The 27681-nt window shown below is 43.7% G+C and overlaps 1 gene segment (V, D, J or C); it reads right to left on the bottom strand.

Annotated features, from left to right (window-relative positions):
• The window catches only part of LOC101932230 (T cell receptor alpha chain MC.7.G5-like), a 57465-nt gene that overhangs the window by 9084 nt on the left and 20700 nt on the right, over positions 1–27681 (bottom strand).

The following is a 27681-nucleotide window of genomic DNA, read 5'->3' as shown; positions in this document are numbered from 1 at the left end:
AAGGGATCAGGAAATCATCTAGCTGCTCTGTATAACACAGGCCAGAGAACCCCACGCAGGGACGCCTCCATCAAGCAAAACAACGTCATCCCCTTTGGGAACAAAGATTTGAGCTGGTACAACATCGCCCATCTTTTTTTGAATTGCTTTTCAATGAAATGAAAATATTTAAGCAATAAAGTTCTGCTTTCGTTGACAAACGTTGGCATGTTTGTTGAAGAGCCATAAACCTGAAAACAGTTTGAGGGTTTTTTTGTGTTTGTTGTGGCAAAATCCCAAAACTGTTTGTTTTCAATTAACCACACTGGGTGGCCCAAACCAAAGCCAATTGGGGGGGGGGGGGGGGTTCAATGGAAACAAAATGTTTCTGAAAAATATTTAGATGAAGTTTAAAAAAATTGTTGAAACTTTTTTTTTAAACAGGGACGGGAGGAAAAACCCACTTCCTGACCAGCTCTAAAAAATATACTTCCCAAGCAGTGCCCAAAAGCTCCACTTAGTGAAGTGTGTGTGTGTGTGGGGGGGGGGGGGGCAGGGGGGAGAGAAAATGCACATCAAATAGAAGATTTTTAGGTTGATCTAGAAAAGTCAAAAGAATTTTTTGGCCTAGATTTGGCTGCTTCAGGAGCTGGACACCTCATTCACATTAAAATCCCTGGTCAGAAAAGAGATGATTTTACAAATCTCGGCCTTAATGACTATTTTAATTAGAAACTTACTTGGAAGCACTAAGAGTTCTGTTCCAGCTCCAAAGGTCACCGTCCTAGAGCCGGTATTCCCACCCCCGTCTGAACCATTACAAATACTCTCCTCCGAGAATGAGTCAGAGAAACCACTCAGGAAAACTCTCCTTTTCAGAGAGACTTCAGGATGAATGTGGTGGTTTCTCTGACTGTCTCTCAATCCAGGTGCTTACATGGGTTCCCACTTCATAGTATCTGGCCCCTCACAAAGTGGAATGGAGTTGATCCTCACAGACACCTGAGTGGTAGTGACTTGAGTTTCATCAATTTCTCTATCTATCATTGCATTCTGGTTCCATCCTACGCTTTTCATAGCCTGCCTCTCTGGGTCATACTCACCTGGGTTGACCCTCCGCCTACTCCCTCTTCCGAATGTGAGCTTTTCATTTCCCCACCATCATTCACACCCCAGCAAAGGCCTTTACAAGCATCCAAAACTGCACTTACATATTCCAGTGTTTCTGCCCCAAATTACATGTTCTTAGTGCCAAAGTAGGAACCAGTCTAGGTACACTAGCTGAAATTTTTCATTCAAAATATTTTAGTTATTTGGCCATTTCATGAAAATGGATATTTGCCCCCTTCTCAAAATGATTCCCCCGCCCCCATTTTTCAAAAAAAAAAAAATCAGTTTAAAATTTTACTAGGTTGTCCCCTCCCCTTCCCCCCCTCACCCCCCCCCACAGTTTTCGTTCTGATGTTTCAGTTTTCATCCAAAGTGTAAAATTCCCTTTACCAATTTGGAAACATGCTGGAAAGAAGTTGTTTTCTACACTTTCCAGTTTTGAAAACATTGTTTAAAATCTCCATGGATAAACTGTGCTCGCTCTATCTACCCTCAATCCTTCAGCTCTGGTTCCAGCAGAGAGTTCTCCTAGTCTGCCTTTCTCATTTCATCTTTGTGGCTTGACCGCCAGCGTGGTTCCACTTCCAGATAGAACCCGAGAGCCTCCACCTCTGTATTCCACACTCCAGGGGAGCTTCCCCAGACCTAGTTCCATTTCCCGTAGTTTAGCCCTCGGTTACTTCCTTCTATGGATACCAAGTGGAGGTGCTTGAAACTTTTCTTTGCTACCTCTCTTCCCCCATTAAATATGCCTGATTTTCAAACTTGGAAACACTGTCCTAGATTTTTTTTCAACCTGTCAGGGATGGTCTAGACCAGTGATTCCCAAACTTGTTCCGCTGCTTGGGTAGGGAAAGCCCCTAGCGGGCCGGGCCGGTTTATTTACCTGCCATGTCCGCAGGTCGGCTGATCGCAGCTCCCACTGGCTGTGGTTTGCTGCTCCAGGTCAATGGGGGCGGTGGGAAGCGGCGCGGGCCGAGGGATGTGCTGGCCGCCGCTTCCTGCCGCCCCCATTGGCCTGGAGCGGTGAACCGCGGCCAGTGGGAGCCGCGATCGGCCGAATCTGCAGACGCGGCAGGTAAACAAACCAGCCCGGCCTGCCAGGGGCTTTCCCTGCACAAGTGGAGGAACAAGTTTGGGAACCACTGGTCTAGATAATACCATGAGTGCAGGGGACTGGTCTAGATGACCACACTTTAGCTCTTCATTAGCAATTCTTTGATTGTAAGAAAACCTCTATACTTCCAAAGTGCATTTTTGTCACATGGCTGTTGTTGGTTTTTTCTCCATAGCAAAAATTTGTACTTTGGAGCATTTTCCATTTTGGAGGAAAAATCCATTTTCTTCTATTTTGGTAGGATTGTGAAGATGTATTATGTTAAGCACGTCACACTGTCCTCCTACCTCCTTCTCCCCTGCCCTGTCCTCCTCACCCCCTTCCCTTCCCTTTTCCTTTCATTTGGCTGATTCCCTCCTCACTAAATTCAGCTAAAAAATCGTGGCACTAACATGCCATGTCCTGCCATCCCGTTGTTCACTCTGACCCCTTCCCTCACCCTGGGCCTGTCTGTCTATTTCAATTGTCCACTCCTCGGGGCAGGGACTGGCAGCGTCTGCGTCTGTACAGCACCTAGTGCAGCGGGGCCCCTTTCTGGGCTGGGCCTCAGGCACTAATGTCATAAACATGATGAATAGTAACATAGGGGGCAATTTTTATTCTTACCTGGCCTTAAACCCACATGGGAAGCTGCTTCAAAACAAACAGAATCCAGGCTAAACAAAAACATCAAACCCTTGGTGGGGGATAGGGGGAGGAAAACTTACCCGGAGTCACTAGAACTTTGGTCCCTATTCCAAATATGAGTTTTCCTAGCCCCTCATTACTCACACTGTGACACCAGCCTCTACAAAATGCGTGGTGACTCTCAACTCCTGCTCATCTTGGGTACGAAGTGGAGAAGTTTGTGAAATGCTCTCCCAGTGAAGGGCTGGGAAATCCCATTGGACAAAACAATTTAACACATCTTTGGGGAACCAGGTGGGTGGGGAAAATCCAGCGATGGCTAAGAGATGGAGGCTGGGATTGGCTGACCCAGTAATCCCTTATTCTTCTCTCACATTTGTCATTCTGGAATGTATAGGACAACATGAAGAGAAATAAGTGAGGGTTCTAAGGCCTTGGTGGGTCAGCTAGTGCATTTCCAAACCATGCATGTGTCTCTGTCTGTCTGTCTGTCTGTCTGTCTACCACAGGGCTTTGCGTTGGTGCCTGTCACTATAGAATAGGGCATCTTCCAAGCTTGCATAGATACTAAGTGAGGTCCCTACCGCATATGGCAAGGAAAAATATTGTTAGAGTGGATTTCAGCTAAATATGACCTACCAGCACTCTGTGGTACTATGGTGAGGAGTGGGGTACAGACACTAGATTCCAACCCATTATACTCCAGTACAATTTACGTATGGTTTATAAAAGTTAAAGCAATGACTTATAGGTATTTATTGAATGGTTAATCAACTGTTCCTACCCCAGGGATTGGCAACCTTTGGCACGCTGCTCACCAGCGTAAGCACCCTGGCTGGCCGGGCCAGTTTGTTTACCTGCCGCGTTGGCAGGTTCGGCCGATCCCGGTTCCCACTGGCCGAGGTTCGCCGAGGGATGTGCTGGCCGCCACTTCCCGCCGCCCCCTTTGGCCTGGAGCAGCGAACCGCGGCCAGTGGGAGATGTGATTGGGCGAACCTGCGGATGCGGCAGTAAACTAACCAGCCCGGCCCGCCAGGGTGCTTACCCTGGCGAGCCACGTGCCAAAGGTTGCCAGTGCCTGTCCTAGACTGTTAAAGAATCCAACAAGTCAGTAACTAGCTCATAACCATGGATTGTACCTTTCTTTAGCCCCTTCTACTGATGAATTAGAATTGTTCATAGTACATACGAATCGTGCCTTTGACAGGCTCATAAGACCGAATAACCGATTATTGACCCTGTCAACATGATTTATAAATATAGCCTTAATATACCTATTTTGATTGGTCATTTTAGGTTCATAATGGGAGTTATCCAAATTCCATTTTGAAACTGACAGGTAGTTTCGAAATGTCCAGGTTTTGAAAACTGTTTTTTAAAGTTCATGGCTAATCGATGTGGTATCTATCCATCCTCCTTTCCATCCATAGATCTATCGATTTGCCATGAAAACCTACCACAAAATACCGAGACACTGCAGTTCAGTTCCATCATGTATCCTCCGCACTGTGATTGATATTTTCAAAGTTAGGCAGCCAACTTCCACTGAATTTCAATGAGCATTGGTTGCCTCTCTCCCTGAAGCCTTTTTCCTTTCGTCCTTGTGCCATACTCACATGGGTTCACCATCAGCTTGGTCCCCTTTCCAAACGTGAGCTTATCTCCTCTGTAACTCTCACAACCCAGGAAACCTTTACAAGAACCTTCTTCACGGTGCTGACCTTACCTAACCCTCTGCTTGCTCTTAAACTTTTACGGAATGTTTCCTACTGTTTCCAGCTGAGGTTCCAATGTGTCCATTTGGACCCTCTTTGATTTCAAAACCTGACAGGAACTGGAGCTGGAAAAGTTCCAGCTAGGCCCATATCCCTGCTCTTGGCTGGTCCATCACCCTACTTGCTAATGTATTAAAGGGTGAGGATGGTCTTGTGTTTGGGATGGGAGTTGGGAAATCTTGGTTCCCTTCCCAGCTGAATCACAGACTCCTTTAAGCTGACATTTTCAAAGCTGCCTAGGGGATTTGGACACCCAGTCTCCCCAATGCCCAGGCCAGCTCCCCGATGGCTAAAGGAGGTGGAGAAGGGATGGATGGTCCTTTGGTTAAAGCAGCACAGAGAGGTCAACTTACTCGGGCTAACAAGAAGTTTGGTCCCAGTTCCAAATATGACTTTTCCATAGCCTTGTGTTTTCACACTGTGATGCCAGCCTCTACAAAATGGGAGGGTGACTGTCTCAACTCAGTCTGATTTTTTTTTCAGGTGACATGAAATTTGTAGAACTATTTTGTTTAGACTGAGAAATCACATTACTAGAGTAATTTATTAAAAGAACTGAAGAAATCCCTGGGGAAATCTCCTGTCAAGAATCCAATATTTACCCAGAGATTGGAGTTTGACTGGGTGATTTACTAACTCTGACTCTTGTAAATCTAGGAATTATATGATCATGTGAAAAGATTCTGAGTAAAATTTCCAGATGCGCTGGAGTGAGTTAGGAGCCAAAGTCCCATTTTCAGAAGTGACATGAGATTTAAAGGTATTTAGGCACCGAGTGGAATTTTCAACAACCCCTTGGCACCTAACACCCATTAACATCAATAGACATTAAGTGTCTAGGTGTTTTTGAAAAATCCCACTCAGCACCTTTGGCCAGATGGTCAAAGATATTTAGAAGCCCAAAGATGCGGATAGGCACCTAGTGGGATTTTCAAAAGTGTCAAACCGAGTAAGGTGCCTAACTCCCATTGAATTCCTATCTGCATCTTTAGGCACCGAAATACCTAGGAAAATACCTCCATTAGGAGGCCAACTTTTGTTGAAAGTCAATGGGTCTTAGGCTTCTAAGTCATAAAGGATTTTTTTCCCCCTTAGCCTCCTGAGTCACTCGAAGATGGGACCCAAAGTCATTCATTTGAAAATTTTACTCCCTCTCAATAAATACAAGGGTTCATGCCCAGGTGGGTCACCTAATATAATCTCCAGACCTCAAGGTCCTATCCATCTGTACCCTTCCCTCTGTATATGTACACGTCTAGTTACCCAGACCCATCTGTTTAATATGTTTTCTTTCTTTCTCTCATTGGGCAGCACTGCTGTATTGATCTATCCCCATGCAAACCTCTTCCTAACCCTCTGTCTAGCTTTCTAGCTTTCCATCTGCAGGATCACTTAGGTATCTCTCTCTAGTCCATGGAACATGAATCATTATCTTCTGCAGCCATCACACACACTCTTGTTCTGCCCTTATCATTTCATCGCTATTTTATACTCACCTGGCTTGACTGTCAGCCTGGTCCCCTTTCCAAACGTGAGCTTATATCCCCCACCTCCATAATTCACACAACCCAGGAAGCCTTTACAAGAACATCTGTGACTGGGCTGATGTCTGACACGATTCTGCCCTCAGTTAGGGTTTCCAGAACATTGCCTGCTTTGGACACCAGGTCTATAAGTCCATTTCTAACTGGATTTCCCCATGTGTCCATGATGGACCCCTTTTCTGCCACCATCGCAGGGGAATTGGAGACGGAAAAGATGCATCTAGTTCCATCCCCAGGGATTCCTAGGTCCCACTTAGTCTGTATGTGCTACAGCTAATGAAGTAAAGGGAAAGGCTGTTTTTGTTTTTTGGTTTTGGCTGGGCTGGTACAAAAGAGATCTGCCTTCAAATCCCAGCTTTGCCGCCACAGACTCTGTGTGACCTTGGTCAAGTTACTTAAGCTGACATTGTCAAAGCTGTCTGGTGCCCCATGAAAGCTGGCTCACCCCCTCACTGGTGTTATATTCGCAACATGCATGCAGGGAAGTTAGAGTAGTTTATAGTTTTATCTTTCTGGAAGATTGCAAAGTAACACTGCTTTATCTCTTAGACTCCACAACTCTCATTATCAAGATCCAAAACCAGTGAGAGACAAAGCAGGCTTCTCCCTAAGGCAGAGAGGAACATCTCACCCCACCTTGCTCTGGGCTAGCTCTTTGCAAAATAACTGCTGAGGATCGTGCACTTCCCTCTGAGCCCCCTAACCTGCAAGCAGCCCCTTGGAACTGAAAGGGAAAGCCTGTCATTTTAGCACTGTTTCTCAGTACACCACACTTGTCTAGGAGGGGTGGCTGGCTTTGCTGCTGAAGCAGCATTAGGCAAATCAAACTCACCGGGGGCAACAAGAAGCTTGGTGCCAGTTCCAAATGCGACTGCCCACGCTCCCTGATTATTCACACGGTGACACAAGCCTCTACGAAATGCAGGCAACGGTCCCTTTACCAGGTCGTACAAAACAGGTCAGAGGACTGGGGAATGATTTCCCAGAGGAAGTGATGGGGAGGATTGTAAAAGGTCCCTGGTGAATATTATGGGAACAACAGACCATTGGCACATGGATGGGGAAAGACCTGCCCAGCTCTTTCATCCCTGACTTCTGTAACTCTAGGATGTATGTGATGACCTGAGAGATTCTAGCAATACATAGGAGGGTTACAAGTAGTGCATTCCCCAGGTAATATTTATCTATATCATGAAAACCAGCCACAAAATAAGAAGCGCTGCGTTCCAGTTCCATCATGCACTCTCCACATTCTGCTTTTGTGGATTTATCCGTGTCCTGCTCACCTGAGCTGAACCTTAGCTACGTCCGCATCCAAACGGCAGCTGATCTGCTCCAAACTCCACACAGGCCAGGAAACATTCACAAGCTTTCCTGACTGCGCTGCTCTTGCCTACGATTCCGCTCGCAATTCGCTTTTCTGGATTATTCACTATTTCCCGAATGTCTCGTGCCATGGAAACCATGGGGACTTTTCCAGAGCTGCCTTTCAGATTTGGATGCTCAATTCCCGTGAATTGTAATGACCCCGGAGTGTACAAATCCTTCATACAACTGTGAGTATCTCAGCTCTGATCAACAAGCCTGTCTCTGACTGGCCCTCCCATGTGTCCATTATGAATCCTTTTTGCTTCAGAGCCTCAGGAGAGCTAGAGATGGAGATGGTCCCATCTAGTCCAATCTACAGGCGCTACAGTCCTCAGCCTCCCCCCAACCTAGCTCTATGTCTCAACTACTATCCCTCTCTTAACTGAACCTCAGACCAGACAAAGGTGCCAAATACTCTGTATTGGGCAGTGATGCCAATTACAGATCAGCGATGCCGGAGTATTACGGGGTTACACCCCCTCTAAATATTTTAGTTTGTACATACATTAACTGTTGATGTCCTCATTATCCAAATAGATATAAAGATCTCCTTATTTAACATCCTACTAAACTCCCTTCAGTGATATTTTCTGGCAAGAAGTTCCATGGTTTTAAATTTTCCACTCATTATTTGACATCCCTGTGTCACTGTATAATATCTGTCCTTTCTAATATCTATCCATCCCTGACCCCATCTTTCCGGCTACAATCGATCCTCACAATGGTGTCTCATCGCTTTGGGAAGCTAGTCCTTCTGTCACCATTATGAAAATGTTCATCCTCAATTTATTTTATCCCAGCTCCCCAAACAAACCATCTTCCCCCTTTGAGATGAGGAATATGAGATTGTATGTAGCTCACTCACTTGGTCTCACTGTCAACTGTGTTCCTCTCCCAAAGGTGAGCTTGTTTATAGACGTCCCAAAACTCACCCAGTGGTGGATGCTATAACGCAAACCCATCACTGCACACGTCAACACAAACCCCTTCTCGCTTTCTTTTCAGCTCAGTTGTCCATAGGATCCCAAGTTTATCTTGGGGTCCTAACGGTATTTTAACACCCTTGGATTGCAAAGTACCTCAGGGACTGTTTTTTGGATCTGTGTTTGTACAGCGCCTAGCACAGGCAGCTCCTCCTCTTTCCCGGGCTACGGTAGCAGAAACAGCCAATAATAACTCGGACTGTACGTAGACCGCACAATGCTGTTCAAAATAAAAATGGCTTATTGGTGAATTTCTGCTACCGCAATGGCTGGTCTTTTCTGTTCTCTCAGGTCCATCTATCTACAGATGTGTGGGATTTCTGGCTGCCTCGCAAGCCTTCATACAGTGATGCTCACAACAGTGCGGTGACGAAGGAGAAATATTATTCTGAGGCACTGAGTCACAGAGAATAAATGACTGGCCCAAAGTTACAAAGTGAGTCAGTCACGGGGGCAGGAATGGAACCCAGGAGTCCTGTCTCACCCGGCAGTATTTTAACGACTTCCAGCATGTACCGTCTACACTTGGTTGTCAGGGGTACCTGCCTCTGGTGCAGGCCTAGCCTAGACCGGAGCGGAGCTCCCTTATAAATATTAGCCCAGTGGTTCGGGTAATAGCCTAGGATGTCGGAGACCCACGTCCAATTCCCTTCTCTGCCTGGTGTGGAGACGGGATTTGTTCCCAGCTCTCACATTGCAGGAGAATGCTGTAGCCACTGGGCTATGGGAGAGAGTGGGGCGAGGATCTCTCATTCTCTCCGGTTGAATCTGTTCCACTTTTTATAGCTAGTTAAGTCACTGGAGCAGGGGCTTGAACGCAGGTCTCAGACATCCACACCCTAACCCCTGGGCTATTGCCACACAAGCTGGGTGAGGTTAGAGCTTGTATTGGCCCAACTCCCGCTGGTGAGAGAGGCAGGTTTCAAGCTACACCGAGCTCTTCTTCAGGTCTGGGAAAGGTACTCAGAGCAGCACAGCTAACTCCAAGGTGGAACAGACGGTTTTGCATAAGTGGATAGTCACTGGGCCAGGCGTAGAGTGAGACTGACTATCCACAGTCCATTCATAGGCCCGTCCATAGTCATTCATGATGACAGTGGCCACTGTCAGAGAAAAGAGACTGGGGCAGATAGACCCCAGGTCTGCTCCAGTCTGGCAAGGCTCTCAGTCACTGTCTAGCACTTCCTTCTGCCACCGACCCCTCTAATGGCTCGTGGTGTAGGGCCAGAGACTCAGAAGGCCTCAATCGGCACAGCTCCTTTGAGGTCAATGGAGCTGCACCAATTCATACCAGCTGCGGGGCTGGCCCTGACCTACAGCTTTACTCCCACCAGGGCCAAAACACAACCGGCTCACGGGGAAAGCACTTCCCAAAACTCCAAGGCAGATTAAACAAAACAAGTCACTTGGGAACGCTGAACGTACCTGGAGAAACCACAAGTTTAGTCCCAGCTCCAAAGAGGAGCTTATCGAATCCCCCGGGCCTCACTGTGACACAAGCCTCTACAAAATGGTGGGGCGGGGGATAGCTCCCTGGACTGGGTGTGGAGCTCTGTCCGTGCACAGGAGGTATTGAGCAGTGGAATGACCCACCAAGGGAAGGGGATGGAAGCCCCATTCCCTAGGACAGGTACATCTGGCTCTCTGTTCTTGCACTTCTCTCGTTATCTATCCTTTCGTCCACAGTGTCTATGCCCTTTATTTCATCTGCATTATCTGTCTGTCCTTCCAACTGGGGTATCTTTCATCACAGTATCTCTATCCATCTGTCTGTCTCGGTACACATATGACCCTTGTTCCCATGGTATCGGAGCACCTGGGGAGTTTATTCCATCCCTTGTCATTTAAAAAGACTTCTTACTTTTTTGCTCAGTTTCACCCCATTATTCCAGCCCCTCCAACAAATTAAACACCCCTCTCTGGTGTCTGCGCCCTGCATATTAACCCATATTCCTCCTCTCACTTCTCACTTACTGGGTTCCACCTTCACCTGGGTGCCACTCCCAAACGTGAGTCTGGTTCCTGAGCCTCCTAGTTCACACAGTGATTTTGGATGCAACCAAAACTCCACTTCCTTGCTTTTCTCCACTGAATTCCTCTTAGCAATCCGGCTAATGTCCAAGCTCCAGCTACGTGTATGTATATATACACTTACAGCTATATATAAAGAGAATATATGTGTAATCTCTCTCTCTCTCACACACACACAAATATTACTGTAACACACTTAGAGGCCCAAACCAAAACCAGAAGCGCAGCGTGCTAGGAGCTGTACAAACTGAAGAAGAGACAGCCTCTGCCCCAAAGATCCTACAGTGGAAATAGACATGAAAGTATCCTATTCTGAATTTGTAGAGGAGGAGCTGAAGCACCAGGAATGATTTGTCCCAGATCACACAGGGAGACACTGGCAGAATTGGAAAGAAACCCCAGTTATTCTCAGTCCCTAGACACTGCCTTAATTACAAGGCAATGACCACTTTCCAGAATACAAATCTATGCAGGGCTAAGAAAACAAAATTGATTTCCTTATTAGAGCTGGTTGGAAAAAATTCTGCCAAGCTTCCCTTCAAAGGAAAACTGAATTTTCAACTGAATGAAAACTTTCATGGAAGCTGCCTGCTTTGCTCAGTTATTTTATCTATTTAATTATTTATGTATCACTCTTCTTTGGAAAACCCAAAGAACTTGAAAATCAAAAATTGTTGGGTGAAAACTGAAAACTTTCAGCTGAATATTTTTGGTTTTCAGTTGCTGGCAATAGAGGAATTATTGGTATTTAGGATTTTTCCACTAAAAAGTTGACCTTTTCTGATGCAAATTCCAATGAGAACCAAAAAAACCTGTGGTTTTTGTTGAAAATTTTCATGAATAATATCCTTCAATTTTCTGACCACCTCTAATTATTACTGAATTTCTCAAACCTGCCAATAAACATCACTAGGGCGTCTTCGGGTCTAGTGTAAATCAACATAGCTCCATCCTCAAGTGCGAGTCAATGTACCCTGATTTACACCAATGGGGGAATTGCCCTACGTGCCTGTATATAATTCTACTCTTAATGAAGTTGACAAACCAGTTTAACTCCCCCACCCCCCGGGGCATTCAACATACCTGGCAATACCAGAAGTTTGGTCCCTGCTCCAAATGTGAGTTTGCTGTAACCCCCCATGTTCACACCCTGACACGAGGCACTACAAAATGGTATGTGGGGGAAGCAAACCATCCTGGGAGACCAGTTAGGGTAATACACAGAAAGTATTGGTTTGTGGATGGTATCTCATAGGAAGTGAATGGAATTCCTGACACTTGGGTTATTTAAAATAATTGTTCCACTTTATCTGTCTATCTAATCTCCATTTGCTCTAACGATGCCCATCAGACACGACGGTGATGGAAATCAATGGAGCAAAGATGAAAGCTTGGATGCCAATTAGACAACAAGCTACATTTCACTGACACCGTCACTGGTACAACACCAAACATACATTCACTAGTGTGTTGCCACCCTACATTGCCCTTCAAACTCACTGGGAATCCAGCTGCCCTAGCCACGGTCCAAACGAATAAAACTCTGGCCTCTCACTTGGTTTGACAAGAAGCCTGGTCCCTTTCCCGAAGCTGAGTTCGTAGCTGTTGATGTTCACACAGTGATTTCTGGTACAACAAGAACGTGCTCAGAATTGTCCACCGGCCCCTTATCTCGTTCTTTCTACCACTTTAGCCACCCACCTCTTTCTATCGATCATTGTCTGTGCCGCTATTTGTCCTTCAGTCCATCACTCATTCTCCTTTAATTGGGCCGCTTTTCTGGCCCTTTCATGCTCTCAGTATTTATCACTTAGTAAATACCGTGGCAACCACCACATAGGTCTGTCCGTCTTTTCTTTCTCTCTTCGCTGCCCTTTTCCAGTCCATGGCTACCACACTGGATATCTGCTGACAGCCACATTCTAATTCTTCACATTCCATCAGCGGGAGCAGGTGGAATAATAGCTATGACTAATGTATTAATTACACTTTTCCCATCACTTAGCAGTGCATATTGCTGCAAACAGACGTTTCCCAGCACTGTGGCTGGATTGATAATTATCAATTAAAACAGATGAGATTTCCCCCCATTAATCAGTGCATAATTTATTCATATCATGAATAATATTTTCCACATCTAACTCCCTGACGTTGTTTTGTCTGTTAGGGGGTTTTATACTCACTGGCTTCAACTGAGAACTTTGTGCCTGTCCAAAAAATAAGATTGTTTCCGGCGTAGCCCCACTGTGCTGTCAAAAACAGGCCTGTTTCCTCAGAATCCATTGCTCATTTTGAATCCTGAAACCAATATTTTTATCTGTCTCTCTTACACTTTGGGCTTCTGCTATGACCTTTTTCTGTAACTTAACCTCTCATTGAATTCATAAAATACTTTAGAGAGGAGGGCTGGGAGTTCCAAGAGTTAATGATAACAATACCTGCTTATCATTAATAGATCTGACCACACTTTTCAAAGGAGGTCAGCATCTTTATCCCCATTTTACAAATGTGGAAACTGAGGCAGAGGGCGGTGAAGTATCAGGTTACTGGAAGAGTTGTGACTAGAACCCACATCTGCTGAGTTCAAGTCCAATATACACCTTATTATATTCAAGTTTCCGTTTAAATTAAAGGGAGATGAACAGCTCACTCCCTGAGGCAGCTTTGAAAAAGCCAGTCAAGAGAATAATAGGGGACATACTACAGGAATATAACATATGAATGAGAGAGAGAGAGAGATGGTAGATCTGGCACATCTATTTACCCAGCGTCTTAAGCACTGGAACAAGCTACCATGGGAAATGGTGGGTTCTCCATTTTGTGGTGGCTTCAGATGGCTTTCTGGAAGACATGCTTTACCCAAACACTAGTTATTGGGCTCAGGGCAGGGGTAAATGGATGAAATGCTATGGCCTGTGTTACCCATATCCTTCGGCTATGAAAATCTATAGTACAAGAACAAGGAGATGTTCAAAGAAATTGAAAGGCAGCAAATGTAACACTGATAAAAAGAAATACTTTTTTCCCACTGAACTGGGGGGCTGCTCATATGCAGAGCCAGAGACCATGCCCACCTAAGTGAGTTACTGAGGTTTTCAAAGCTGCCTGAAGGAGTCAGATGTCAGGTTCCCATTAAAAATTAATAGGAATTGGGTGTCCAAATCCCCTAGATGGCTTTTAAAATCTCAGCCAAAGTGTGTGTGGGGAAATGATTAATGTCTCCATTTTACAGTAGTGGAACTGAAACAGAGATTGCAGCTGGGATTTTGACACCTACCTGCTATTGAGTTTCAATACGACCTGAGCACCCAAATCTCTTAGGCTCTTTGGAAAATTCCAGCTTAAGTGACTTGCCCCAAAAGGGTAAATATGGGAATTGAACTTTGTTCTGCTTAGTCCTAATCCCGCCTCAAACTCCCTGACCTGCTTGGTTCTCCTTAACCCTATTTACATCCAACATGGACAACTCTAAGCTGTTCCCTGCTCTGCTCCACTTCACGCTCGTCAGACACTTTCACGTTCTCGTGCCACGTCTCACTTACTTGGCTTCACTCTCAGCTGGGTTCCATCCCCAAAGATGAGTCCAGTCCCTGCTCCTCCATAATTCACACAGTGGTTGACTGTGTGACAGAAACCCTCACCCTGCATCCACCACCATCTCCTCACTGAGTGGTCAATGGTCTCTGTGCTAAGGGCAGGATATAGGGCAGAACAGTTATGGACTCTACAAAATGACCTCTTGGATCCACAAAAGCCTTTCTAGGATATGCTGATAAATAGGAATGTGTTAGTCCTCTGCCCATATATTTTCCATTATCTCAACTAGATCAGAGTGATTCTTCCCTCACTCATCCACAAGTAAATCAGGAATAATTTCACTGGAGTCAATGGGACTGGTTCTCTTTCCACTCATCCCAGTGCAAATCAGGAGTACGTCCATTGGAATCAATGTCACTCCCATTTGTATAACCTGACGTAACTTAGATCAACATCAGGTCCAGCTACTCGCAGAGAATAGAATTTCAACTCACCTGGGGTAACTAGAAGTTTAGTTCCACTGCCAAATATGAGTTTCCCCCTTGCCCCAGAATCAACACTGTGACACAGACCTCTACAAAATAGGGTGTCTAAGTCAAGACCCATGGTCTTCAAGGGACAGCAATCTAGGACAGTGTGGGGGCCCCAACACCTAGGATAAGGACCCAAGAGAGACCCGGGGGTTGTGTCATAGGAGAGGGGATTGGACTGTTAAACCTGGGGTGAAACTCTGGACCTTTGAAGTCAGTGCAAGTTTTGGCCATTGACTTCATTGGCGCCTAAATTGTAACCCTGGGTAATATATTGCTGGGAATTGAACTTTCCCATCTCAGACTGACAGTGAGTGAAGAGATGCTGTTCAGAGGCTTATAAAGACTGGAGTGATAAAGACACTAGTGGGGTGTTACCAAAGTGGAGAGTAGAGAAGACCTAGAGAATCTTCAGTGGTTCTCTGTAGGGTCTCGTCTCTGGATACCTAGAGTGATGGCAACTCAAGAGATATCCACTTATTTTCCTGTTTATATCAGCATTTAGCATGTGTTGCATGATCACTCCAGTGCCAAATATATAGACACTTCCCCCCTGTTACATTTAAACATTGAATGCAACTTTCCTGGTTTAACAAGAACCCTCATCCCATTCCTAAACATGACTTTGAAGCTACTGGTATGCAAAAAGCAATTATGTCTAGATATCGACTTCTTTCTTTCTTTCTTTCTTTCTTTCTTTCTTTCTTTCTTTCTTTCTTTCTTTCTTTCTTTCTTTCTTTCTTTCAATTGCAATACCTCTATCCATCCTTCCATTCAGAGTATCTATATCTATCCTGATAAATCAAAGTGCTTCTGTCTCTGAATGCTGTAAGATAAATATTCAAGGCATATTTGACATCCATATGTCAGTAATGTGCTTATAAAGTCTCTCTCTCTCAGTGTCCATCACCACAGTATCAGAGTACCACTCAAGAAACACAAAACATTATATTTTCTTATAGTTCCTTCATCATTATTTATGTATATATGAACGAGGCCTGAGGTAACAGAGGTGAAGGTAGTTCTTTACCCAACTCCCATTGACACACCTAACTTCCTTAGACTTCACTGAAAATCCCATCCTAGTGTTGGTTAAACAAAATATATATATGGATAAATTATCTGATTAATTTCCCCATCAAATTTCATTTAAGTGCCTTACAAAGAAATGTTTCTACCATCTCTAGAGATAACTGAATAATATTCAGATACATTTTTGCAATATTTACTCATAAATTAGTGAATAATGAATTTATTCATTAATTTTTTCCATAATTCAATCACCTCTTGAAATCCCTTGATGTTGTTTTATCTTGCCGTGGGTTACATACTCACTGGGTTTGATTGACAATTTTGTTCCTCTGCCGAAGATGAATTTATTTCCTGCTCCATAGTTCACACTGTGCTATGCATTGTATCAAAAACAGGCCTAAACTCACAGAACCTGTTCCTCAACTTCCATTCATTAGCACTGATCTCAGACCCATGGACTGGGTGTTTCCATGCTCACACCTTCAGCTAGAGAAGCAAGGATACAATCACAAAGATCCTGACCATTCTCTTCAAGGAATCCTCCTCACATGACGTAGCAGCAGTAATAAAATTAATGCCAACCGGGGGAAGAATTTCAAAAGCACAGAGGGAAGCTAGATGATGAACTCCCATTGATTTTTTTTCCAGTGGGATTTAGGGTCTTAAATATCCATTTGTGTCTTTGCGGATCTCCCCCATAATGATTAAACAACAATTGTATAGTAATTCTAGAGAGAGATTTTCAAAGAACCCTCTGAGATGTCCATTGGAATATTGGCTATCTAGTTTGTTAGATTTCAGCTTTAAAATCTAACTGGCCTGTTGGCATATTCCAAAACATTTTACCCCCATTCATGTTTGCCGCCCTAAGGGTGTTAGGTGCCAAGTTCAACTCAGACTCCTTTGAAATTGTCAAGGCCCTTCACAACCATTAATTAATGACCCCTCCTCACCCCGCCAGTCGGGCTGGAAAGCGCTGCTATTGCCAGGGGGTGGATGGAGATACCTCGAACAGTTCATGCGTGGCATGCTGGAACGCAGTAGATTTACTCCCTGGCTTGCTGCGCACTAACTTGCCATGTAGACGTGCCCTGGGTGTTATTTGCCCTCGGTTACACTGGTGCAAGTCTATGGTGTTGCTGTTTATATGACAGTGGAACATAAAGGTCCTAACTGAGATCAGGGCTGCATTGTGCAGGTCACTGCCCAGACACCGAGGCGAGAAAGAGTCTAGCCTAATTATACAAGACACAGAAAAGAGGGAGTAATGTCTCCATTTTACAGATGAGGAATTGAAGCACAGAGAGGTTATGGCTAGGCTATTCCACAGAACATAAGGGAGTTGAGTTTCAAAGGGGTTTGCTTGCCCAATGGGAGACAAGCATATAAGCCCCCTAGGCTCATTGGGAAACTCCTTGCCAAAGGGATTTATTGCAAGGTCTCATGTGGAGTCAGGAGTTGAGCCAGGAATTGAACCCAGACCATCTGAGGCCCAATCCAGCACCTGAAACTCAATGTTTTCCTCCTTCTCTGTCCTTTTTCTCTTTCAGTTCTTATGTCATGCCCATCACCGTGGTATCTGAGCACACACTGTGGCCAGTGGAGATTAGAATAAGGCTCGCAGAGAATGGGAAATCGGCTTACCTGGAGTAACTAGAAGTTTGGTCCCACTTCCAAATACCAGCTTCCCCAATGTTCCAGTATTTACACTGTGGTACAAAGCCCTACAAAATGGCCTGTCTGTGCTGTCACACGGGTGGTGGAGGGTTAAGGATAGAGAGAGTACTGGGCAGTGAAATGGTAGCCCAAGGGTGGTGGTTGGACCTCCAGGCTACAGACAACATGAACAACGTGTACAGACAACAGGGAACAGACAACATGAGCCTAATGAGAACATTGTGGGCAACTTAGTCTAAGAAGCCTCATCACAACTGTGGACATCTGTTGGCTGTAATCTAACTGGATAACGTTTAACCCCAAAGCTCAGATCTCCACAGAGCAATCAATCTAGCTATCTAGATTCTTCCATTTGGACCCATCACAAATTAGTGTGACAGATGGAGAGCTAGACAGAGGTACTTCTAGTTCTCTTCACTGACATGTTCACTATAACAACACTAAACTTATTTATTATTACCTGGCCATTGCAAATTGCCCATCTCTTCCAATGTCAAACCAGTCACTCCTTGAATAATTAAGAGGTATCAACCACATGCATCTTACTTGGTTTAATAAGAAGCCTCGTCCCACTCCCGAAGGTGAATTTGAAGCCATCATTGTTCACACAGTGTTTATCACCACAACAAAATCTTCCCTGGAACCATCTTATATACGCCCATTCCACCCTGCTCATTCCAATCCTTTCACTTCTTGGATAAAATACACATCATTTATTTTGACTCATCCGATGTTTCCCTGTGCCCCCCTTAGTCCTAGTTATATTAACCCCTTCTGGACCAAGTTAAACAGTTACTCTTCCTACCCGGCAGATTTTAGCCTCTCGTAACACCTAGAATCTCCATCCAAGGTCAGGGCCGCACTCTGATCACACTCATTCCTATTTCTGTATGACCTAGGCACAGCACTCATTGATCCGGGCCGCATTGCACTGGGGAGCTACACAAAGCACATGTGGAGAGACAGTCCCTGCCTCACAGAGCTTGCAATAGGGAGGGTGGGATGGGAAACAGAGGCAAAATTATACCTCCAAGGTCACAGAGCAGAGAAAGGGACAGACGCTGAGTGTCTGGAATCAGACACGGCTCCCCTATCCGCTAGACCGCTCTACCACATTTAAAGTCACACTTACTTGGGTTCACTCTTAATCTGGTTCCATCCCCAAAAGTGAGTTTGACCCCAGCGCCTACATTATTCACACAGTGGTTGATGCTGTGACAGAAACATCATCCCTCCACTTCCTCTGATCCTTTTACCAACGTATGCACCTTCCTTCAGGCTAGGGTCAGGATTTAATGTAGTGAAGCCACAAATGACCTCTACAGATAGAGAAAGCAGTCCTGGAACATGCTAATAACCAGACCGATGTTCTGTTTATCTCTGTGTTTTACGTTATCGTGGATGGATGCAGGTAATTTGCTCCTCACTCACCACAGTATAATTCAGGAGTAACTTTAAGGACGTCTATCCATCTATCATCTCCTTGGATAGGTTCCCATCAGATACTAGAGTGATGGACAGCAGTGTGAGAACTAGACCGGGGGAAGGGGGTATTCCTATAGCAATTAGCTAACAGCTTGGACATCTTCGCTACACCAATATCAGGCTCCTTTATTAGCACGCTGCCATTCGAATTCACCCGTCCCATCAAATAGAATATAGTCATGAAGGATTCAAAGGGAGAACGTGCACGCCTCTTACTTGGTTTAACAAGAAGCCTGGTCCCACTCCCGAAGACGAATTTGTAGCCACCAGTGTTCACACAGTGCTTATGAGCACAACAAAAACATCCCCAGAACCACCACAGACAGACACGCACCACTTCTATCCTTGCTCATTCCCATCCTGGGACGACTTAACTAAAACATACAGCATTTATTCTTCCATTGTATGTACGTGCAACTCGCTTCTCTCCCTTAGTCCTAGTGTTACCCATCTGGGAAAGTCTTCAGGCTGGACATTTTAAAGGAGGCTCAGGAATTCGATGCAATGGGGCAGAGTTTCAAATGCACGTAAAGTATTAACAAGTACAGTCCTTTAGGTTTTTAATGGGACTTTTCAATAGATTTTAAAACCAGAAGAACTCATTAGACTCATCTAGTTTGACCTCCTATCACTGATTATAGTGACCCAGTTACCTTGTATTGTTTTTGACTAAAGCACATCTTCCAGAAAGACACCCAGTCTTGGCTTGAAGACTTTGAGAGAGAGTGGATTCTCCATTTCCCTTAGTATTTTGTTCCAATGGTTAATCGCCCTCCCTGTTAAAATGTGGTGCTCCGTTTCTAGTTTGAATGGATCTGGATTTAACTTCCAGCCATTGGTTCTTGTTATGACTTTCTCCACTAGAGTCTCCAGATATATCTTCTCCTTCGAAGACACTTATACACCATGATCAAGTCACTACTTGAGCTTGGTTTTGACAAGCTAAACAGATTGAATCTCACAGTGTAAGGCATTTTCTCCTGCACTCAAATACATTTTCTGGCTCTTTTCTTATGCTTTTGAACATGCCCCCTTAACCGCCATTGAAATTCAATGGGATTTGTGCAAAATTAATCCAAATTAACTAATGGTATGAATTAAACTAAGCCAAGTTAAGGTCCACACATGGGTTTAATCCAGTTATATCTATCCACTTTGAAAGTGAATTTGGATTAACTTTCCTGAGTGTCCTGCTATTGACAAGCCCAAACTCACTTGAGCTACTTCAACAACCGCACCCAAAAGCAGTGCCGTTTGCTACTCCATGTTCACATTCATCGACTCCCAGAATATTGATCATCTTACTTGGTTTCACTCTCAGTCTGGTTCCATCCCCAAATAAGAGTTTGTCACCAGTTGCTCCATAATCCACACAGTGATTGGCCATATGACAGAAACCCCAGCCCCACACTTCCCATCATCTCTTTACCAATTTAGCCAACGTTCTTTGGGCTAAATCCAGAATGTAAGGATAAGGCTGTTGTGTACTCTGCTATATAGGCACAATATGATATTGTGGGTTTAATAAGCACTTCTGGCGCACAAGGATAAACAAGAAAGGCCGGGCCTTTCAATTAATTTGAGCACCCAAATCTAACTTAACATCAATGGGAGCTGGGTACCATTGAAAAACCCATAACTGACTTGCTCAAGGAGTTTGTTGCAAAGCAAGGAACTAAACCCCATTTTTTTCAATTTCAGTCCGGCATTCCTACCAGTGTGTGTTATGGGCAGTGTTGTTGTAGCCATGCTGGTCCCAGGATATTATGGAGATAAGGTGGGTGAGGTAATATCTTTTATTGGACCAACTTCTGTTGGTGAGAGAGACAAGATTTCGAGCTTTCACAGAGCCCTTCTTCAGGTTTGGGGTTGAGTTAGTTCCCCAAACCTGAAGAAGTGGGTCTAGTAAAAGATATAACTGTAACCACCTTGTCTCTCAGTAAAAAGAACAGGAGTACTTGTGGCACCTTAGAGACTGGTGCCACAAGTGCTCCTGTTCTTTTTGCGGATATAGACTAACACGGCTGCTACTCTGAAACTTGTCTCTCTGTGTATGTTATGGTCAGTCTATCCCATGAAAGATTCTTTTCCCTCTGTACTTACTGGGCTCCACTGATACTCTTGTTCCACTCCCAAAGATGAGCCTGCTTCCTGCAGTATTCACACAATGCTACATGCCCCATCAAAATCCCTTCTAGCTACACAAATAGATCCCTTTGGTCACCCTACAAGCTCTCTTCTTGTTCGTGATATTTCTTCCCACCCCATGACGAGTCTTGCTTTTAACTATTTTCCTTGAGTTTCTTCTCTTATTGTTGAGATCAGCATTTAGGGCTAGATTTTCAAAGTTGTTTAAGTGCCTAAAGATGCAAATTGGTGCCTAGTGATATTTTCAGAAGTGCCATAGTAGGTTAGGTGCCTGACTCCCATGGACTTTAATACTTAGGCATTTTTGAAATTCCCTTTAGGCACTTAGCTGCATCTTTAGAGGCTTGAATACCTTTGTAAATCTGGCCCTTGGGCACTGGACATAACCTACACCACAAAGATATCATATGAAGGAAAGAAGTGTGATTCAGTCATCTGGGGAAGAGGTATAAATTTCTCTCTCTCTCAGGACAGTTAGAAATACAGAAATCCTCAGCTGATGTGAGGAAGACTTTCCTTTCCCAACCAAAGTTCATACTTACTGGGGATCACCGAGAGTTCTGTTCCTTTTCCAAACAGGACCTCATCTCCCGTATCATACACACAGTGCAATATACCAGTACAGATTCTACACTTCACCTCTCGCCTTCTCGGCATCTCCATGCTAACGGTGTAGAGAGAGATGGAAGGGAAATGATTTCCCCGTCCTGTGAGAATTTTTGAGATTTCAAAAAGCTTCTCCATTCTGCACTGGAACCAAATGCAGATTTTTATTATTATTCTTTTTTAGAGCACGAGAGAGACAGCTCAACGTTCCAGAAGAGCCAACAGCGTGATGCTCAGGGCACCTCCTACAATGTGGCAAACCCAGGTTCAGGTCCCTCTTATTCCTCATGAAGAGGATCTAGAACCTGGGTCGCTCGCCTGCCAGATGAGTGTTATAATTGCCTGGCTATTATGGGATGGGGTTCCCTGATGTTTTGACCAGAAATTCCATCCTGCACCTGAGAAACTTTCTCAATGAATAAGCATTTTCCAACCAAAAACCCCCAAACATTTTATCAAAAATTTCCCAACCAGCCATGATAAAGAGATGACACAAGGGAAGGTAGCTAGACTGACATAGTTACTTACTCGGTTCCACATTTAAACTGGTTCCTGAACCAAATATCAATTTGTTCGCGTCAAACACACAGTGATCTGCGTCCCAACAAAAACGAGCCTCTCTCCTCTCCAGCCTGAGCTCTTTACTGGTGGTTTAAATAAATTAACCTGATCGCTCCTGGGTTTGCTACTTGCTTCATTCTCTTTTCTTTGCGAGTTTAGGAAATAAAATAGATTGTAAATTAGATTAAATTTAATTGTGCTATACGTTTATCAGGAAATACTGGAGTCATCAGAAGAATTGTTTCTTTTGTGGAAGCAATTCTCAACTTCCCAACTTGGAAAATCCCAACTCTACAGGATAAGAACGTGGGACTTTTCCATTTAGTTTATTACCCTGTCTCTGCTAGTCGCCAATACCAGCTGTTCCAGAGGAAAGTGCAAGCGACCCTGCAATGGACAGTCGTGGGAGAACCCAGGGTTTGGCTTATACCCTGGTTTATAGCCCTTCCAAGCTGATGGTATGTCACTGGATGGTTACAAGGGGATACAAAATGCCACAAAAATGGATGCACTGCTATTGGAAATTTGGTCTTTGAAATCAAGTTTGCTAAACTCTATTCACTTGTGTCGATAAAGTTTTGTCAATGATCATTATTAGTAAAGGAAATCCTTCATTCACTCATGCTACTCACTGGGTTTCACCGTTAAAATGGTCCCGTTGCCAAATATCAGCTTGTCTCTGTTAGCATTCACACAGTGATCTATGGCCTAGCAGAAACCAACAGAGCCTTGTCCTCCCTGAGAGAGAGATTTTGCTCTTTTGTGGATATTGTTTATCAGTCACCCCTGGAATGCAGAGCGGAGAGTTGACCCCTACGTTGCATTTGACTGGTTAGAAGACTGAGCTGTCTATCGCTCTCCTTCTATCACGCAGGGAAAATTTTGAATGGCTCTAGTGACTGAATAAGGGAGACTCGGGAACATTTCCAGAAGGGCCTAAGTGACTTAGGGTCAACCCCCCGGCGATCAGTCTCAGAGCCTGGGTCTATTGACTCAGACTTTCACTATGCGATGAAAAGGAGCAGTGTAGCCATTCGGGTTCCTGGAGGCCAGGCTATGAGGAGACGCACCCCCCTCACCAGGTTTCAAAGCCCAGGCTCCGGCCCAAGCCCAAACACTGCTAGTTTTAGTCCCATAGCACAAGCCTGAGTCAGCTGACCCAGGCTCTGAGACTCGCCACTGTGGGTCTTTTTTTGCAGGGTAGACGTACCCTTAGGAGGTTAAATTCCATTTTCAAATGAGACTTAGCGCCAGATTTTTAAAGGCATTTAGACTCCTTAGTGGGATTTTCAAAAGCATCTGGGTTCATAAAACTGACTGATTGCAATGGGAGTTAGGTGCTTCTGGAAATGCAACTGGGCTCCTATCTGCAGCTTTAGGTGCCAAACCACCTTTGAAAATCTGGCCCTCAATATCTTGAGTTCCTTTGAAATTTTCACCCTTAATTTTCTCTCTTTTCTTCACCACCACTACAATAATGGAAAAAAATAACAGTTTCTTTGTTTACCTTCCGAACAGACTGTTATACTCACTGGGAATCACCAAGAGCACCATCCCCTTTCCAAATATGAACCTGTTTGCATCATACACACTGTGAGACAACCCCGTACAAATACATCTCTTACATCCCAGCTGCAAGCAAGGCAATGCCAACTGCCTATTATCATTTGTACTTCTATCTATCTATCTATCTATCTATCTATCTATCTATCTATCTATCTATCTATCCCCGTACACCCCATCTATCTATCTATCTATCTATCTATCTATCTATCTATCTATCTATCTATCCCCGTACACCCCATCTATCTATCTATCTATCTATCTATCTATCTATCTATCTATCTATCTATCTATCTATCCCAATACACACCCATCCAGCTGGGTCTTGTCACCATATATATGAGCATCAACTCTGGGAAATGAACAGACAGTTATTTTACTAGCTGAACATTTCAGGCGGAGATTTTAAGGGACCTTAAGGAATTGTGTGCTCAGATTCATGGAAATTGAAAGGGATTTGGGCATGTAGCTCTCTTACGCTGCTTTGAAATTCCCTGTCCCGATTTCAACATACATAAGTAAGTCAACTTAGGGTAGCAACAACTGGAGTGAAAATATATTTCACATCAATCAAAACCGACCAAATATACAAGTTTTAAAGAATCCCCAAAGAGCCCTTTGGCACCTTATTGTGTTATAAAAGGAGAATGGCTGATTTTAACACCAATACTCACTGGGGGTCACAGTTAACCTGGTTCCTTTCCCAAAGGTTAGCTTTCCAGCTGTCCCGCTATACACACAGTGCTCTGAGTGTCATCAAAAACCTACTAGACCCAAGGGCTCAGATTCAGGTCTTCCTCCAGTTCAAACTCTTATCACTAATGATGTTACTCCGGATTTAGGCCGAGTATTTTTAAGAAACTTTGTGAAACAGAGATAGGTGGATGGACACACAGACTGGAAAATAGATACATACTTGGTTGAACGGATAACTTTGTCCCCACCCCAAACTGGAGTTTTCTTGCATTGCTACTCACCCAGTGCTACGAAGCCTAACAATAATACCTGCTACTTGCTTGTCATACGGACCTCTGGCCCACTCAATGCTCATTCCCCACACTAAGATCTGGAAGCTCCATTGATTCGGGCTGGGGTTTCAGTATTCAGATCCCACTGAACTTTAATGAGACCTAGGGGTCAAACTCCCTTAGAGGACTTGAAGAAGTCCAGCCACGTATAGGTGCCGAACACTTCTACCGAGATCTTTTCCTTGGGACTGAGTTTTAATTATGGCATCTCTTCAACCACTTCTTGGTCATTTCTGGATTGAAAGAGAGAGATACCTACTTGGAGTTACAGTAACTGTAGTTCCACCTCCAAAGATCATCTTCCCCCAGCCAGAACCATCATACACACAATACTCATTCCCTTTACAAGAACTCCTTCGCCCTTCCTCTCCTGATGTCATTCATTAACAAAGGAGAGATTCTCAAAGACGCAAGAGGTCGGTTGGGCGTCCTACCCCTATTGATAATCAAGGCAATTTGGGTGCTTTGCTCCCACTCTATTTGTACTCATCAGCATTTCTTGCATCTTCCTCCTAAGTATCCGGACTTGATAACCTAGGAGGTCCCTTCCAGTCCTACAACTTATGTTTCTATTATTCTGGCCATTATTAGAAATCGGAAATTGTGCTGTGTGGACAATAGGTCTGACCCAGTCTGGTAAATCCTATATCATTATAAGAGCTGGTCATGAATTTTTCAACTAAATGTTTTTTTCATTGAAACCAAAACTGTTCATAAAACTAGATTGGTTTTGATGAATTTCCTGACTTGAAAAAAAAATGTTGAGGAAAAAGTTATGAAATTGTCTAAACATTTTGTTTTGACATTTTCAAAATTAAAAATTCCAGTTTTCCAGTTCAAACTGAAATTAATTTATTAAAGCCCATGAGACTTTAAAAAAGATGGGTGTGGAGGTCAAAGTTGAAATGAAATGTTTTGAAATTACCTAACCAAATTTTTTGAGTGAGCTGAACCAGGAAAAAAAATCAGTTTTTTGGTTTATGAATATTTTTGAGATTTTGACTTTTCGTCTTGATTTGAAATCGAGAAAAAAAATTAAACTTTTGAAAATATTCATGGGATGGGAATACTATTTCCTACCTTATAGGTAGGTAATTATCACTGAAACACATTTTATCACTCGTCTTTCCCAGATTAGAAACAAAATGTAATTTTTTAACAGTGAGAGTACAAATTAACCAGTGGAATAGTTCACCCAGGGCTGTGGTGGATTCTCCAGCACTAACAATTTTTAAATCAGGATTGGATGGTTTTCTAACAAGTACTGCTCAATTAATTATTTTGGGGAAGGTTTATGGCACGTGTTAACCAGGAGGGCAGACTAGATGATCACAATGGTCCCTTCTGGCCTTGGAATCTAGGAATCCATGACTTCTGCATACAGAAATCAATAATCACTGGTAACATGTTATGAAAAAATATTTCAAATCTGGTAACGGTGCCTTAACATTCCTGCTTTTAAACAAAGAATCTGCCAATGTATTTATAACAAATCCAATATGGACGTCGCAATTCCTATTAATTATATGTGGAAAGTGTTCGGATACTACAGGTATGGACAGCAGGATAAAAACATGATAGAGCGAAAGAGAATGTGGGAGGGAAGCATACAGAGAAAAAGTCACATACTTGGTTGAACTAACAACTTGGTCCCCAGCCCAAACTGGAGTTTTCTCGCGTCGTTATCACACAGTATTATGTAGCTTAACAATAATAGCAGCGACTATTTGTCGTAGGGGATCCATGGACTGAGGCTGGGTTTTTCAGTGGAGTTTGTGGAACCCAGATCCCAGAGAAATTCAAAGACAGCTGTGCATCTAACTCCTCAGACTACTTTTAAAATCCCAGCAATCTACAGGTGCAAACATTTCCACATAGATCTTTCCTTTCTTTTGGGTAGAGTTGGTCAATTATGTTTCGCCAACTTATTCTTTCCTTTGCTGACAAATGGCTTAATGGCCAAAATGAATTTTGGATGAAATTTTCCATTTGTCTGGGCAAAAAAAACCAGAAACTGATTTTTTTATATATATAAACTTTTGAGTTTTCAGTAAAACAGTTCAATTTTTGGTTTTCAAATGCTGTAAAATTTTACAGAAAGCTGAACATGATTTTTGACTCATGGATTTGGGTTTTATGGGGGTTTTGGTTTGTATCTGGGGAGAGAGAAATGTAGAAAAAATGAACATTTTTCATAATTTCCTGTGAAAAATACTTGACACACTTTGACTATCTCTACACTGAGCTTAGATTACTCCATCTCATCAATCATTTCTTGGTCATTTCTGAATTAAATTGATGAGTCACCTACTTGGAGTTACCATCACCACTGTTCCACTTCCAAAGGTGGGTTTCCCCCAACCAGAACTTCCATCCACACAATACACATCCCCTTTACAAGAACGCCTTTGTGCTCTCTCTCTCTCCTGGTCCCTACCCTCCTCTTGATGGGTTGGATGCACACGGAAGAGGAAGGCTGGTTCAATGATTAAGGTGCTGATGTGATATTTGAGAGACCTTGCTTTGATTTCCCACTCTATTACAGATTTCTTATGTGACATTACTGGAACTTTTAAAAATGCCTAGGCACCTGAATCCCATTGAAATACATCTGCTTTTCTCATATTTATTTCATCCCATTTCTCTTGCATGTATTCCCTTGTTGCACACAATTTTTTTCATATGGTAAAGAGATAAAGATTTTTGTTTAGGATGGGATTTCGGCACCCTAATTCAATGAGGGATGGAGGAATAGCTACTGCTTTGGGTTGTTTTGCAATGTCCTAGCAGTCAGTGATCTCTTGTGACAATGAGTTCCAGGGGGTTATTAATACATTAAGACTGAGAGTTTCAAAGCAAAGACCCCAAAGTGGCCTGGGTGCCCAATCCTTGATAAAATGAATGGGAATTAGACAGTGGAATACATTAAGCAGCTTCAAAAAATCCCACCTCATACATATATCATATCATATCATATCAT

Source organism: Chrysemys picta, chromosome 13 (assembly GCF_011386835.1).
Source record: "Chrysemys picta bellii isolate R12L10 chromosome 13, ASM1138683v2, whole genome shotgun sequence".
NCBI lineage: Eukaryota > Metazoa > Chordata > Testudines > Emydidae > Chrysemys > Chrysemys picta.
The sequence above is the reverse complement of the archived record's forward strand: the minus strand, read 5'-3'. Positions and strand labels throughout refer to the sequence as shown.